The sequence below is a fragment of the Pseudophryne corroboree genome, chromosome 10 (genome assembly GCF_028390025.1).
Source record: "Pseudophryne corroboree isolate aPseCor3 chromosome 10, aPseCor3.hap2, whole genome shotgun sequence".
Lineage (NCBI taxonomy): Eukaryota > Metazoa > Chordata > Amphibia > Anura > Myobatrachidae > Pseudophryne > Pseudophryne corroboree.
This window is the reverse complement of record NC_086453.1, coordinates 116,463,833-116,476,335: the sequence shown is the minus strand read 5'-3', so window position 1 is coordinate 116,476,335 and position 12,503 is coordinate 116,463,833. Positions and strand designations below refer to the sequence as shown.

At 47.4% G+C, this 12,503-nt stretch overlaps 1 protein-coding gene and 1 long non-coding RNA gene across 2 annotated transcripts in view; one reads left to right on the top strand and one right to left on the bottom strand.

Annotated features, from left to right (window-relative positions):
• Positions 1-12,503, top strand: part of LOC134966196 (cytoplasmic phosphatidylinositol transfer protein 1-like) — a 264,862-nt gene that overhangs the window by 83,947 nt on the left and 168,412 nt on the right. The window lies entirely within an intron of this gene.
• Positions 4,007-4,714, bottom strand: LOC134965076 (uncharacterized). The gene is made up of 2 exons (XR_010188299.1): positions 4,657-4,714; positions 4,007-4,556 (listed from the first exon to the last, which is right to left on the bottom strand). It is a non-coding gene; the product is annotated as an uncharacterized LOC134965076 (long non-coding RNA).

The following is a 12,503-nucleotide window of genomic DNA, read 5'->3' as shown; positions in this document are numbered from 1 at the left end:
TCCAAGTTGCTGGACGTAGTCAGGGCCTTGAAAATTTATGTTTCCAGGACGGCTGGAGTCAGGAAAACTGACTCGCTATTTATCCTGTATGCACCCAACAAACTGGGTGCTCCTGCTTCTAAGCAGACTATTGCTCGCTGGATTTGTAGCACAATTCAGCTGGCGCATTCTGCGGCTGGACTGCCGCATGCTAAATCAGTTAAAGCCCATTCTACAAGGAAGGTGGGCTCATCTTGGGCGGCTGCCCGAGGGGTCTCGGCTTTACAACTTTGCCGAGCTGCTACTTGGTCAGGGGCAAACACGTTTGCAAAATTCTACAAATTTGATACCCTGGCTGAGGAGGACCTTGAGTTCTCTCATTCGGTGCTGCAGAGTCATCCGCACTCTCCCGCCCGTTTGGGAGCTTTGGTATAATCCCCATGGTCCTTTCGGAGTTCCCAGCATCCACTAGGACGTTAGAGAAAATAAGATTTTACTCATCGGTAAATCTATTTCTCGTAGTCCGTAGTGGATGCTGGGCGCCCGTCCCAAGTGCGGATTGTCTGCAATAATTGTACATAGTTATTGTTCACTAACGGGTTATTGTTATGAGCCATCTGTTGAGAGGCTCAGTTATGTTTCATACTGTTAACTGGATATGGTATCACGTGTTATACGGTGTGATTGGTGTGGCTGGTATGAGTCTTACCCGGGATTCAAAATCCTTCCTTATTGTGTCAGCTCTTCCGGGCACAGTATCCTAACTGAGGCTTGGAGGAGGGTCATAGTGGGAGGAGCCAGTGCACACCAGGTAGTCTAAAAGCTTTCTTTTAGTTGTGCCCAGACTCCTGCGGAGCCGCTATTCCCCCATGGTCCTTTCGGAGTTCCCAGCATCCACTACGGACTACGAGAAATAGATTTACCGGTGAGTAAAATCTTATTATATACATACTAGGGTCTCAATCTCTGCTGATAAGGTACCTGTCCACGCTGCCACAGCGCTATAAACCCATGCCGACACAATCGCCGGTCTGAGTAGTGTACCAGAATGTGCACGCTATCTGCAGGATACCTGAGGATAGCTGTTACGTCAGGGCTACCTTTTGGGCAAACGTGACACCCTAGGGGAAGATTTCCATTGTATCCTGGCCCTAGTAGGGAAAGGATACTCCCTGAGAATTCTTTGTGGGAAACTGCAGTCTCTTGTCTGGAGATTCCCGCTCTTTTTCATCATGAGAGGAGGGAAATTTACCTCAGCTTTCTTCCCCTTAAACATGTGTACCCTTGTGTCAGGGACAGATGAGTCATCAGTGATATGCAAAACATCTTTTATTACAATAATCATATATTGAACACTTTTCTGCCATTTTGTCTGTAACTTTGCATTATCGTAGTCGACACTGGAGTTAGACTTCGTGTCGATATCAGTGTCTATTATTTTGGATAGTGATCATTGAGAGACTCTGAAGGTCTCTGCGACATAGGGACAGACATGGGTAGATTCCCTGTCTGTTCTCTAATCTTTTGTGCAATAAATTCACCTTAGCACTTAATTACACATATCCAAACAGGTGTCGGCGTTGTCGACGGAGACACCCTCTCACACACATATTAGCTCCATCTCCTCCTTAGGGGAGCCTTTTACCTCAGACATGTCGACACACACGTACTGACACACCACACACTCAGGGAATGCTCATCTGAAGACAATTCCCCCATAAGGCCCTTTGGAGAGACAGAGAGAGAGTATGCCAGCACACACCCCAGCGCTATTAACCCAGGAATAACACAGTAACTTAATGTTAACCCAGTAGCTGCTGTTTATATTGATTTTTGCGCCTAATTAAGTGCCCCCCCTCTCTTTTTACCCTCTTCTACCGTGTAACTGCAGGGGAGAGGCTGGGGAGCTTCCTCTCAGCGGTGCTGTGGAGAAAAAACATGGCGCTGGTGAGTGCTGAGGAAGAAGCCTCGCCCCCTCGACGGCGGGCTTCTGTCCCGCTTTCATGTACAATTTTTGGCTTGGGCTCATACATATATACAGTGCCCAACTGTATATATGCAAACTTGCCAAAGAGGTCTCTAATTGCTGCCCAGGGCGCCCCCCCCCCCCTGCGCCCTGCACCCTTACAGTGACCGGAGTATGTGGGTGTAGTGTGGGAGCAATGGCGCACAGCTGCAGTGCTGTGCGCTACCTCAGTGAAGACTGGAGTCTTCTGCCGCCGATTTCGAAGTCTTCTTGCTTCTTTCACCCGGCTTCTGTCTTCCGGCTCTGCGAGGGGGACGGCAGCGCGGCTCCGGGATCGGACGACGAGGGTGAGATCCTGTGTACGATCCCTCTGGAGCTAATGGTATCCAGTAGCCTAAGAAGCAGGACCTATCTGCAGAGAGTAGGGCTGCTTCTCTCCCCTCAGTCCCACGATGCAGGGAGTCTGTTGCCAGCAGACCTCCCTGAAAATAAAAAAAAAACCTAACAAAATACTTTCTTATAGCAAGCTCAGGAGAGCTCACTAAACAGCACCCAGCTCGTCCGGGCACAGATTCATTTCAAACTGAGGTCTGGAGGAGGGACATAGAGGGAGAAGCCAGAGCACACCAGAATCTAAATTCTTTCTTAAAGTGCCCATGTCTCCTGCAGAGCCCGTCTATTCCCCATGGTCCTTACGGAGTCCCCAGCATCCACTAGGACGTTAGAGAAAATAGGTTGAACCCGATGGACAATTGTCTTTTTTCAACCTTAGATACTATGTTACTATGTAAAGTCCCGGTAGTTTGTGCATGCGTCGGACCCGTTTTGCCCGTGTGCGAATGGGTTCTGTGACAATGGATGCTCTACGGCACCAGACTGTCAGTGATTTGCGGGCAGGGAAGTTACTGTCTATGTTTCTCTAAATTCAATTACTGACAGTAAAGGGTTTAACACAGTAGCTATTCAATTATTAGTCAATTTTTCCAGTGCGACAAACCCATGGCTAACAAACATTAACCCATAGATTCTAAGTTAGGGGCCAGAATCTATGGGGTATCCCACGTATTAAGCCCCAGAGGGTGCATTTAACTCAGGCTATTCCTTACAACTCATGAGGCTGCGAGGACAAATCCACGTTAAGTGTACCCTCTGGGGCTTAACGCGCTGCGTAGCGAGCCTTAATGGAATAGCTCAGAGCTCACAACTAAATCAACCCAGACTACGTGGTATTTAAGACTACTGTAGACTGATTGTTCAGTGTAGTAACCAGCTTTGAAAAGCCTATAAGGGCATAACAGTCAGTTGATTTTGTATTGTAAGTCTGACTAGGCTATAGGGCAGGCATTTTCAACCGTGTGCCGCGACCAGTTGTAAGGTGTGCCCCAGAGCCGCTGCCGCACCTTCAAAACGAACTGTGAGCCCAGGCAGCCGCAGCGCTGGGGTCCACTGGGAGGCTCAGACTCAAGTGCGCATGGGCCATGACCTATGCCATGGAGATGCAGCAGTGACATCATAGGTCACGCCTGTCCGCATCCACACCTGCCCTCCCTCATGCCCACCACCCACCCGCATCCACACCTGCAACTCGCCCGCATGCAGCCATCCGCACCTGCCCGCCTGCTGCTCAGTGCTCGCAGCACTGTAAGCAACCCCCGCCACTGAGGGACAGACAAGGAGGAGGACAGATGACGGCAGGGGCTAATATTTGTGGGGAATAATGTATGGGGGAGGGGGGGGGCAATGTAACTGATGTAGGGAGCAAAGTATGTGGGGGGCAATGTAACTTATTTGGGGAGCAATGTATATGGGGGAATGTAATTTATGTGGGGAGGAATATATTGTATGTACTGTAGGGAGCAATGTAATTTATGTGGGGAGCAAAATGGTTTATGTGGGGTGCAATGTGATTGTTTTTTCTATGGGGAATAACGTAATTGTTTTTTTCTGGGGAGGCCAATGTGTGTGTATGTGGGGAGCTTTTTCTTTTACTGTGGGGGGGCCAACGTCTTTGGTTTTTTTTTCCCCGTGGGGGACTGATGGTGTGCCTTGGCAATTTAAAAATATTGTTCGGTGTGCCGCAAGTTAAAAAAGGTTGAAAATCACTGCTATAGGGTGTAACTGTATCATCTAGATGTTACCGTTTCTCTTTGCAATCTCATATTTATTGTGAATTCAGAAAACTGTACTGGCTTTGTTTTACACTAGTCTTCTGTGGATATTATAATGCTTAGCATCGCCTTAGTGTGTACAGGCTGTAATGTTCCAAGGTCACTTGCTGAATATAGGAATATTCTGTGCTGGCTGGGACATCTTCTTGCTGTTCACCTGAGGGCATGAGACATTGGCTATTATAGGATCAGAGAGGGAAATGCGGTGTATGAAATCCGGTCTCCTCCCATTTACTTCACCTTTTCCCATTCCTTGAAGCTGCTCTTTTGCTAGGGCACATTAAGTTGCTGTAGCTAAAATACCAGCTGAAGAAAGATTTGCAATGTCAGTTTATGCTTTGAAGTCTGCTTAGTACTTGAGTTGTGCACGGCTGGAAGTCATCAGCTTTACATATTTATAAAGATAATCATCTGTTCTTGCTCGTCTTCCATGCAAAGCTTAACTTAAAAAGAAATATAGTCAATACTCTCTCTATTAGAAGGAAACCAAACAGAAAAAATGTTGTAGAAGGAAATCATGTGACGAGAACCCTTTTACCGTACATCAGTCTAGATCACAGGTTCTCAAACTCAGCAGTGCATACTTTGCAGGCTTCCTCACAGAATCACAAGTGAAAGAATTAGCTCCACCTGTGGGCCTTTTAAAATGTGTTATTGACTAATGAATACACCTGTGCACCTGCTGGGTGACCTGCAAAACATGCACTGTGTGGGTTCCTGAGGACCGCGTTTGAGAACCTGTGGTCTAGATCACAGGTTCTCAAACTCGGTCCTCAGGACCCCACACAGTGCATGTTTTGCAGGTCTCCTCACAGAATCGCAAGTGAAATAATTAGCTACACCTGTGGACCTTTTAAATTGTGTCTGTGAGTAATTAATACACCTGTGCACCTGCTGGGTTACCTGCAAAACATGCACTGTGTGGGGTCCTGAGGACCGAGTTTGAGAACCACTGGTCTAGATGTACATTCTACACAGTTCATCAAAAACTGCTGCGAGTTCCACGGCACTGAATGAGAATCTGTCATAGAATTAAGAAGATAATAAACCTTGTTTATGAATATGTCGTGGAACTAAAAGTGACTCACATTTTTCTATGAGAAAATCAGTCTCATATTCTATTGATTTCTCAATCACCAAAAATTCTAAATAATGGCACTAATAAAAATGTTGACAAACACCACACTTGAGTCCTCCTGCAGCCTTTATCCTTTCAGTGCAGACGATGAACACTGTATCACTGTGCTTCAGTTGTCGCATACAGTGTTGGAGAAGGACCGTTTCTTGCAGCCACTTGTGAGATGCACTTTCAATAAGTTTCAAAAGCAAAGTGCTCCATGCAGAGCATAAGATGTGTTGGAGTTTGGAATGCATACAAAGCTGTGAATGAGCAGAATCAGTTTCCATAGGGATGATCCCTATGACAACTGCATTTTGCAAGAGGTATCAATCTCTTGGTGGATAAGAACTTACCCTCTACATATAGCTCCAAACAGCGAAGGGGCAGTCCCACTCTTCTTGCATGTAAAAAGTTGCTAGAGAACCCATCAATCACTGCCAGACTTGGATCAGCAGGTTTGCAGGCACAAGCAGTGTAAATGCAAAAGACAGGGAATGGGAACGCCAATCCCCTTACACTATTCAGTAAAACCTGGAAGCACATCTGCTTGAAAGGGTATCTTCTTTAGCAAAGAAGCACATAGACTTAAATGAATGCACTGATGGGGTTCACTACGGCTGGCCGGCGGTCGGGCTCCCGGCGACCAGCATCCCGGCGCCGGGAGCCCGACCGCCGGCTTACCGACAGCGTGGCGAGCGCAAATGAGCCCCTTGCGGGCTCGCTGCGCTCGCCACGCTACGGGCACGCCACACTATTTTATTCTCCCTCTATGGGGATCGTGGACCCCCACGAGGGAAAATAAGTGTCGGTATGCCGGCTGTCGGGCTCCCGGCGCCGGTATACTGAGCGCCGGGAGCCCGACCGCCGGCATACAGAAGACCACCCCACTGATGTGTTGTACGAGGAGATATGGAAACCTGGTTGATGAAAGTAGAGTGGCAACTGAATTGGAGTCCCTATCCCACCTGACAGGCCACTTTCCCTCAGCCATTCCCTAACATAAGGATATCAGTACTGTGTACACATACATCTAACTGAGGTGTGAACCCCGCAAGCCTAATTCAGAAACTGTGTTGCTGTTGCTGTTAAAAATGTCAGTGATAGTTGGTTCTGATGTAAATGATCGCCTGAATTTTGCCAGGTTGAATCCAACTTCTTTCAGTTTCCATAAAGTGGTGTGGTGGACTCTAAAAGTACAGAATGTGGAGTGGGTGAGAGTGAAAGAAACTGGTGGGGTACATGTACAGGAACTCAGTGCTTCAGGCACTCAGTATAAATGACAGACACTATATGAGCCCTTGGAGATTGCAGTACAAGCCAATAAATCCAGAAACAGGCCCAAACTCCAGATGAATGCTATGCACTGTGTGCTGCGGGAGATTACTGTGCAAACCAGGAGACCAATGAAAGGAAGTAATAGTAGAACCTGAAAGCAAGGTCACGGCGACGGGATCCGGATTGAAAGTCGTCAGTAACTAGGTCGACAATGTCTAGGTCGACCACTATTTGTCGACAGTAACTAGGTCGACAGGGTGTCTAGGTCGACAGGGTCTTTAGGTCGACATGTTCTAGGTTGACAGGTCAAAAGGTCGACATGAGTTTTTCACAATGTTTTTCTTTTTTTGAACCTTTTCATACTTAACGATCCACGTGGACTACGATTGGAACGGTAATCTGTGCCGAGCGAAGCGAGCCATGCGAGGGGACGCGGTGCACTAATTGGGGTTCCCGGTCACTCTACGAAGAAAACGACACCAAAATAACATTAAAAACTCATGTCGACCTTTTGACCTGTCGACCTAGAACATGTCGACCTAAAGACCCTGTCGACCTAGACACCCTGTCGACCTAGTTACTGTTGACCAATAGTGGTCGACCTAGACATTGTCGACCTAGATACTGTCGACTTTCAATACCACACCCCACGGCGTCAGTGGGTCGAATATCAGGAACACAGAATTCCGGCAGGCTGGCTCCATTGATAAGGTTTGCAAATGCAGGAAACAGGGCTAGGTGGGGGCTGGATTAGTCCCCCCCACACACACACACACACACACACACACACACACACACACACGCGCACACACACAAATTTGCAGCAGAATACAAAGCATGGAACTCAACAATGTGGCTTTGATTTGTAGAGCAAAGCAGAACAGAATGCATTTTATCTTCATGTCGGGCATCTGTTTCTGGATATATTTTCTTTTGCAAGGGTCAAATCATTGCTAGGAGGTGATTTTTTTGCTATAGCCAAACTAATCGGTTGTTTATGGAGTGCTTTGTATATGTAGTATTGGTGTAGTACTGATTTGTTTCTGGATAGGGGAGGTCTTTTGTCTGTGGACATTCCTGCCCTCTCAGCCCTTTTAATTAGTTTTGTGTCATCTTTGATTGAAAGAACAGTAGTGTTGGCTACAAAACATGGGTTAGGCTAATTCTATCCTACTGGGGTCAGTGGCACCACCAGTCCAAGTGGGCCTTTTGTTTATCATTGGGAGGGAAGTTTGGATACATTGGCCGGGATGTAATGAAGTACACGTTTGGCGGCCGAGCAGGCTGCCAGACAAACTGACATTTTTTAAATGGGCAATCTTGTACAATTCTAAACCATGCCTTGTACATGATTGCTCCTTTAAAAAAACCATCCAAGTTCATCCAGCATCCCGCACGGTCGCCGAACTCAGATTTTATTACATCCCGCCCCTTATGTATGTTTTATGGGCTGGGAGAAGGCCCCCCATCAAGGCCTGATTGGTGTAGTTAGCAGATAACAGGGCTGTTCTTTCTGTACCAAAATATACTTTGCTTGTTAGTTGCTGGGGAAAGAAGCAGGGTTCATTAACCATAGAGCTGCTGTACTAGCAAACTTCTAGGAAGCAGCAGCACCTCTGGATGGAATGAGGTATTACAATAACAAAACCTAAAATCTGTAAAGCAGAACTTACAAGACCTGAGAGTGGGTGAAGAAATATTCATGAGAATGCAGCCTATACATTCACTTGTGCTTTTTGTTTCAGTTAAGTCTCGAGTGCCCAGCAAATCGCAAGGCTTAATATTGATTTATCCAGACAATGGCTAAATCGCTATGTGAAGGCTAGGTTACTTTAAGGCTTTACATGTATAGATGCCCACATGTTAAACTGTGCATATTACAATGTGTTCCTTCATATACAGTATTAACAAGTTGTACATTAGAGAAAAAGGGTTTCAGTGTGAAGCACTTGGTGTACGTGCAGGAAAATATTCACAAAGGAAGACAGAGAGACAAGGAACCGTGGGGGAAAGAAGTGACACTATTTTACTAAAGCTGCTAATTCAGCACACTAAAAATAGAACAGACCATCCAAAACCGGTTCTGCTTTTACATAAATGAGCTTTTGTTGGACACATCTTACTTAAGGGGTTATTCAATATTTTTTTCAAGTTCATTTCCGCTGTAATATTTGTCTGGAATCTGCTGATAGCGTTTAAGAGGCAGAACCTGTTTCAGTGTACTAAATTTGATCATATGGTAGAAAATAAGGTGACTGTATGACATTTGCTGCAGTGTTTTGTTTCATTTACAATATTCACTTATGTGTATGCATTCCAACTGTTGATAAACTGGATTCTTCATGTTGTTCAGGTGCTTATTAAGCTTTTTGAGCCCTATAATTGTGCACAGTTTTTTTAAAAATATGTTTAACACAAGAGATATCAGAAATATCACTGCAATTGTGCAATTTATCAAGCTCTGAAGAGCTCTCAGTGGGCCTGATTCAGATGTAATTGGAATAAGCATCCGCAGTTGGAAGTTGCAGCGATGCTCCGAATATGGTAATGCAGCAGGAGGTGTCTGGTAAAGCAGACGTCTCCTGCATGTATTTGTGATCCAGTGGGTATTTCTCTTACGTCCTAGAGGATGCTGGGGACTCCGTAAGGACCATGGGGAATAGACGGGCTCCGCAGGAGACATGGGCACTATAAAGAAACTTTAGAATTGGTGTGCACTGGCTCCTCCCTCTATGCCCCTCCTCCAGACCTCAGCTAGATACTGTGCCCAGAGGAGACTGGGTGCTTTCAGGGGAGCTCTCCTGAGCTTCTCTGTAATAAAGAATTTTGTTAGGTTTTTTATTTTCAGGGAGTCCTGCTGGCAACAGGCTCCCTGCGCCGTGGGACAGAGGAGAGAGAAGCAGACCTACTTCAGTGATAGGCTCTGCTTCTTAGGCTACTGGACACCATTAGCTCCAGAGGGATCGGAACGTAGGTCTCACCCTTGCCGTTCGTCCCAGAGCAGCGCCGCCGTCCTCCTTGCAGAGCCGGAAGATTGAAGCCGGGTGAGTATACGAAGAAAGAAGACTTCACAGGCGGCAGACGACTTCGGATCTTCACTGAGGTAACGCGCAGCGTCACCGCTGAGCGCCATTGCTCCCGCACACACACACACAGGCACAGATGAGTGCAGGGCGCAGGGGGGGCGCCCTGGCCAGCAATAATCCTCTTGGCAGGCATAAAAGGTATATTCAGCTGTGGCATTATAATATACAATCCCCCGCCAGTTTTTTTTGTATTTTGAGCGGGACCGAAGCCCGTCGCTGAGGGGGCGGAGCTAAATCCCACATCACTAACCAGCGCCATTTTCTCCACCTCACGCTGCTGAGAAGCTGGCTCCCCGGACTCTCCCCTGCTGAACACGGTGACAGAGGGCTTTGAAGGAGGAGGGAGGCACATAATTTGGGCGCAGTCAATATATATACATATATAAAACAAAAAAGCACTGTATATAGCTGGGACTTGTGTTTCCAGGGTCATTGGCAGTGGGTGTGTGCTGGCATACTCTCTCTCTGTCTCTCCAAAGGGCCTTGTTGGGGGAACTGTCTCCAGATTAGAGATTTCCTTGAGTGTGTGGGGTGTCGGTACGCGTGTGTCGGCATGTCTGAAGCGGAAGGCTCTTCTAGGGAGGAGGTGGAGCAAATGTGTGTGGTGTCTCCGTCGGCAACGCCGACACCTGATTGGTTGAATATGTGGAATGTTTTAAATGCAAATGTGAATTTATTACACAAGAGGTTGGACAAAGCGGAGTCCAGGGAATGTACAGGGAGTCAATCCCTGCCTTTCACTATGTCACAGGGCCCTTCTGGGTCTCAAAAGCGCCCACTATCCCAAGTAGCAGACACTGATACCGACACGGATTCTGACTCCAGTGTCGACTATGATGATGCGAGGTTGCAGCCGAAATTGGCAAAAAGTATTCATTATATGATTATTGCTATAAAAGATGTGTTGCATATCACAGATGACCCCTCGGTCCCAGACACGAGGGTGCGCATGTATAAGGAAAAGAAACCTGAGGTTACTTTCCCCCCTTCACATGAGCTAAATGAGTTGTTTGAAAGGGCTTGGGAAACTCCAGACAAGAAACTGCAGATTCCCAAAAGGATTCTTATGGCGTATCCTTTCCCAGCTAAGGACAGGATACGGTGGGAATCCTCTCCCAGGGTGGACAAAGTGTTGACGCGCTTATACAAAAAGGTGGCGCTGCCGTCTCAAGATACCGCAACCCTCAAGGATCCTGCTGATCGCAGGCAAGAGACTACGTTGAAGTCAATTTACACACATACTGGTACATTACTCAGACCAGCGATAGCGTCGGCTTGGGTTTGTAGCGATGTAGCAGCGTGGACAGATACCTTGTCTGCTGAAATTGATACACTGGATAAGGATACCGTTTTATTGATCTTGGGTCATATTAAGGATGCTGTCCTATATATGAGAGATGCTCAGAGAGACGTTGGCCTACTGGGTTCCAGAGCCAACGCCATGGCGATTTCTGCTAGGCGAGCCCTGTGGACCCGACAATGGACTGGTGATGCCGACTCAAAGAAGCATATGGAGGTTTTGCCTTACAAGGGTGAGGAATTATTTGGGGAAGGTCTCACGGACCTGGTTTCCACGGCTACTGCAGGTAAATCCACTTTTTTACCTTATGTTTCCTCACAGCCAAAGAAAACGCCACATTGTCAGATGCAGTCCTTTCGGTCGCATAAATCCAAGAGAGTACGGGGATCTTCCTTTCTCGCCAGAGGTAAGGGCAGGGGGGAAAAGCTGCCAACTACAGCTAGTTCCCAGGAACAGAAGTCCTCCCCGGCTTCTACAAAATCCACCGCATGACGCTGGGGCTCCGCTGCGGGAGTCCGCCCCAGTGAGGGCACGTCTTCGACTTTTCAGCCACATCTGGATTCAATCACAGGTGGATCCCTGGGCAATAGACATTGTTTCCCAGGGTTACAAGCTGGAATTCGAAGAGGTGCCTCCTCGACGGTTTTTCAAATCGTCCCTCCCAGCTTCTTCCCCGGAGAGGGAAGTAGTTTTAAATGCAATTCAAAAACTGTGTCTTCAACAAGTGGTGGTCAAAGTTCCCCTGCTTCAACAGGGGACGGGGTACTACTCAACCCTGTTTGTGGTACCGAAACCGGACGGTTCGGTCAGACCCATTCTGAATTTAAAATCCTTAAACCTATACTTGAAAAGGTTCAAATTCAAGATGGAATCGCTCAGAGCGGTCATCGCCAGCCTGGAGGGGGGGAACTATATGGTGTCCCTGGACATAAAGGATGCATACCTTCATGTCCCCATATATCCCCCTCATCAGGCGTTCCTGAGATTTGCTGTACAGGATTTTCATTACCAATTTCAGACGTTGCCGTTTGGGGTTTCCACGGCCCCGAGGATTTTCACCAAGGTAATGGCGGAAATGATGGTGCTCCTGCGCAAGCAGGGTGTCACAATTATCCCGTACTTGGACGATCTCCTAATAAAAGCGAGATCGAGACAGCAGTTGCTGAACAGCGTGTTACTCTCCCTGAGGGTGTTGCAACAGCACGGCTGGATTCTCAATCTACCAAAGTCACAGTTGGTTCCAACGACCCGTTTGCCTTTCTTAGGCATGATTCTGGATACGGAACAAAAAAGGGTTTTTCTCCCGATGAAAAAGGTCCAGGAACTCCAGAACGTGGTCAGGGACCTGTTAAAGCCAAAAAGGGTGTCTGTCCATCAATGCACTCGAGTTCTGGGAAAGATGGTGGCGTCTTACGAGGCCATTCCATTCGGCAGGTTCCATGCGAGGACCTTTCAGTGGGACCTTCTGGACAAGTGGTCCGGGTCACATCTACATATTCATCAGATGATCAGCCTGTCCCCCAGGGCCAGGGTATCTATCTTGTGGTGGCTGCAGAGTGCTCACCTTCTAGAGGGTCGCAGGTTTTGCATTCAGGACTGGGTTCTGGTG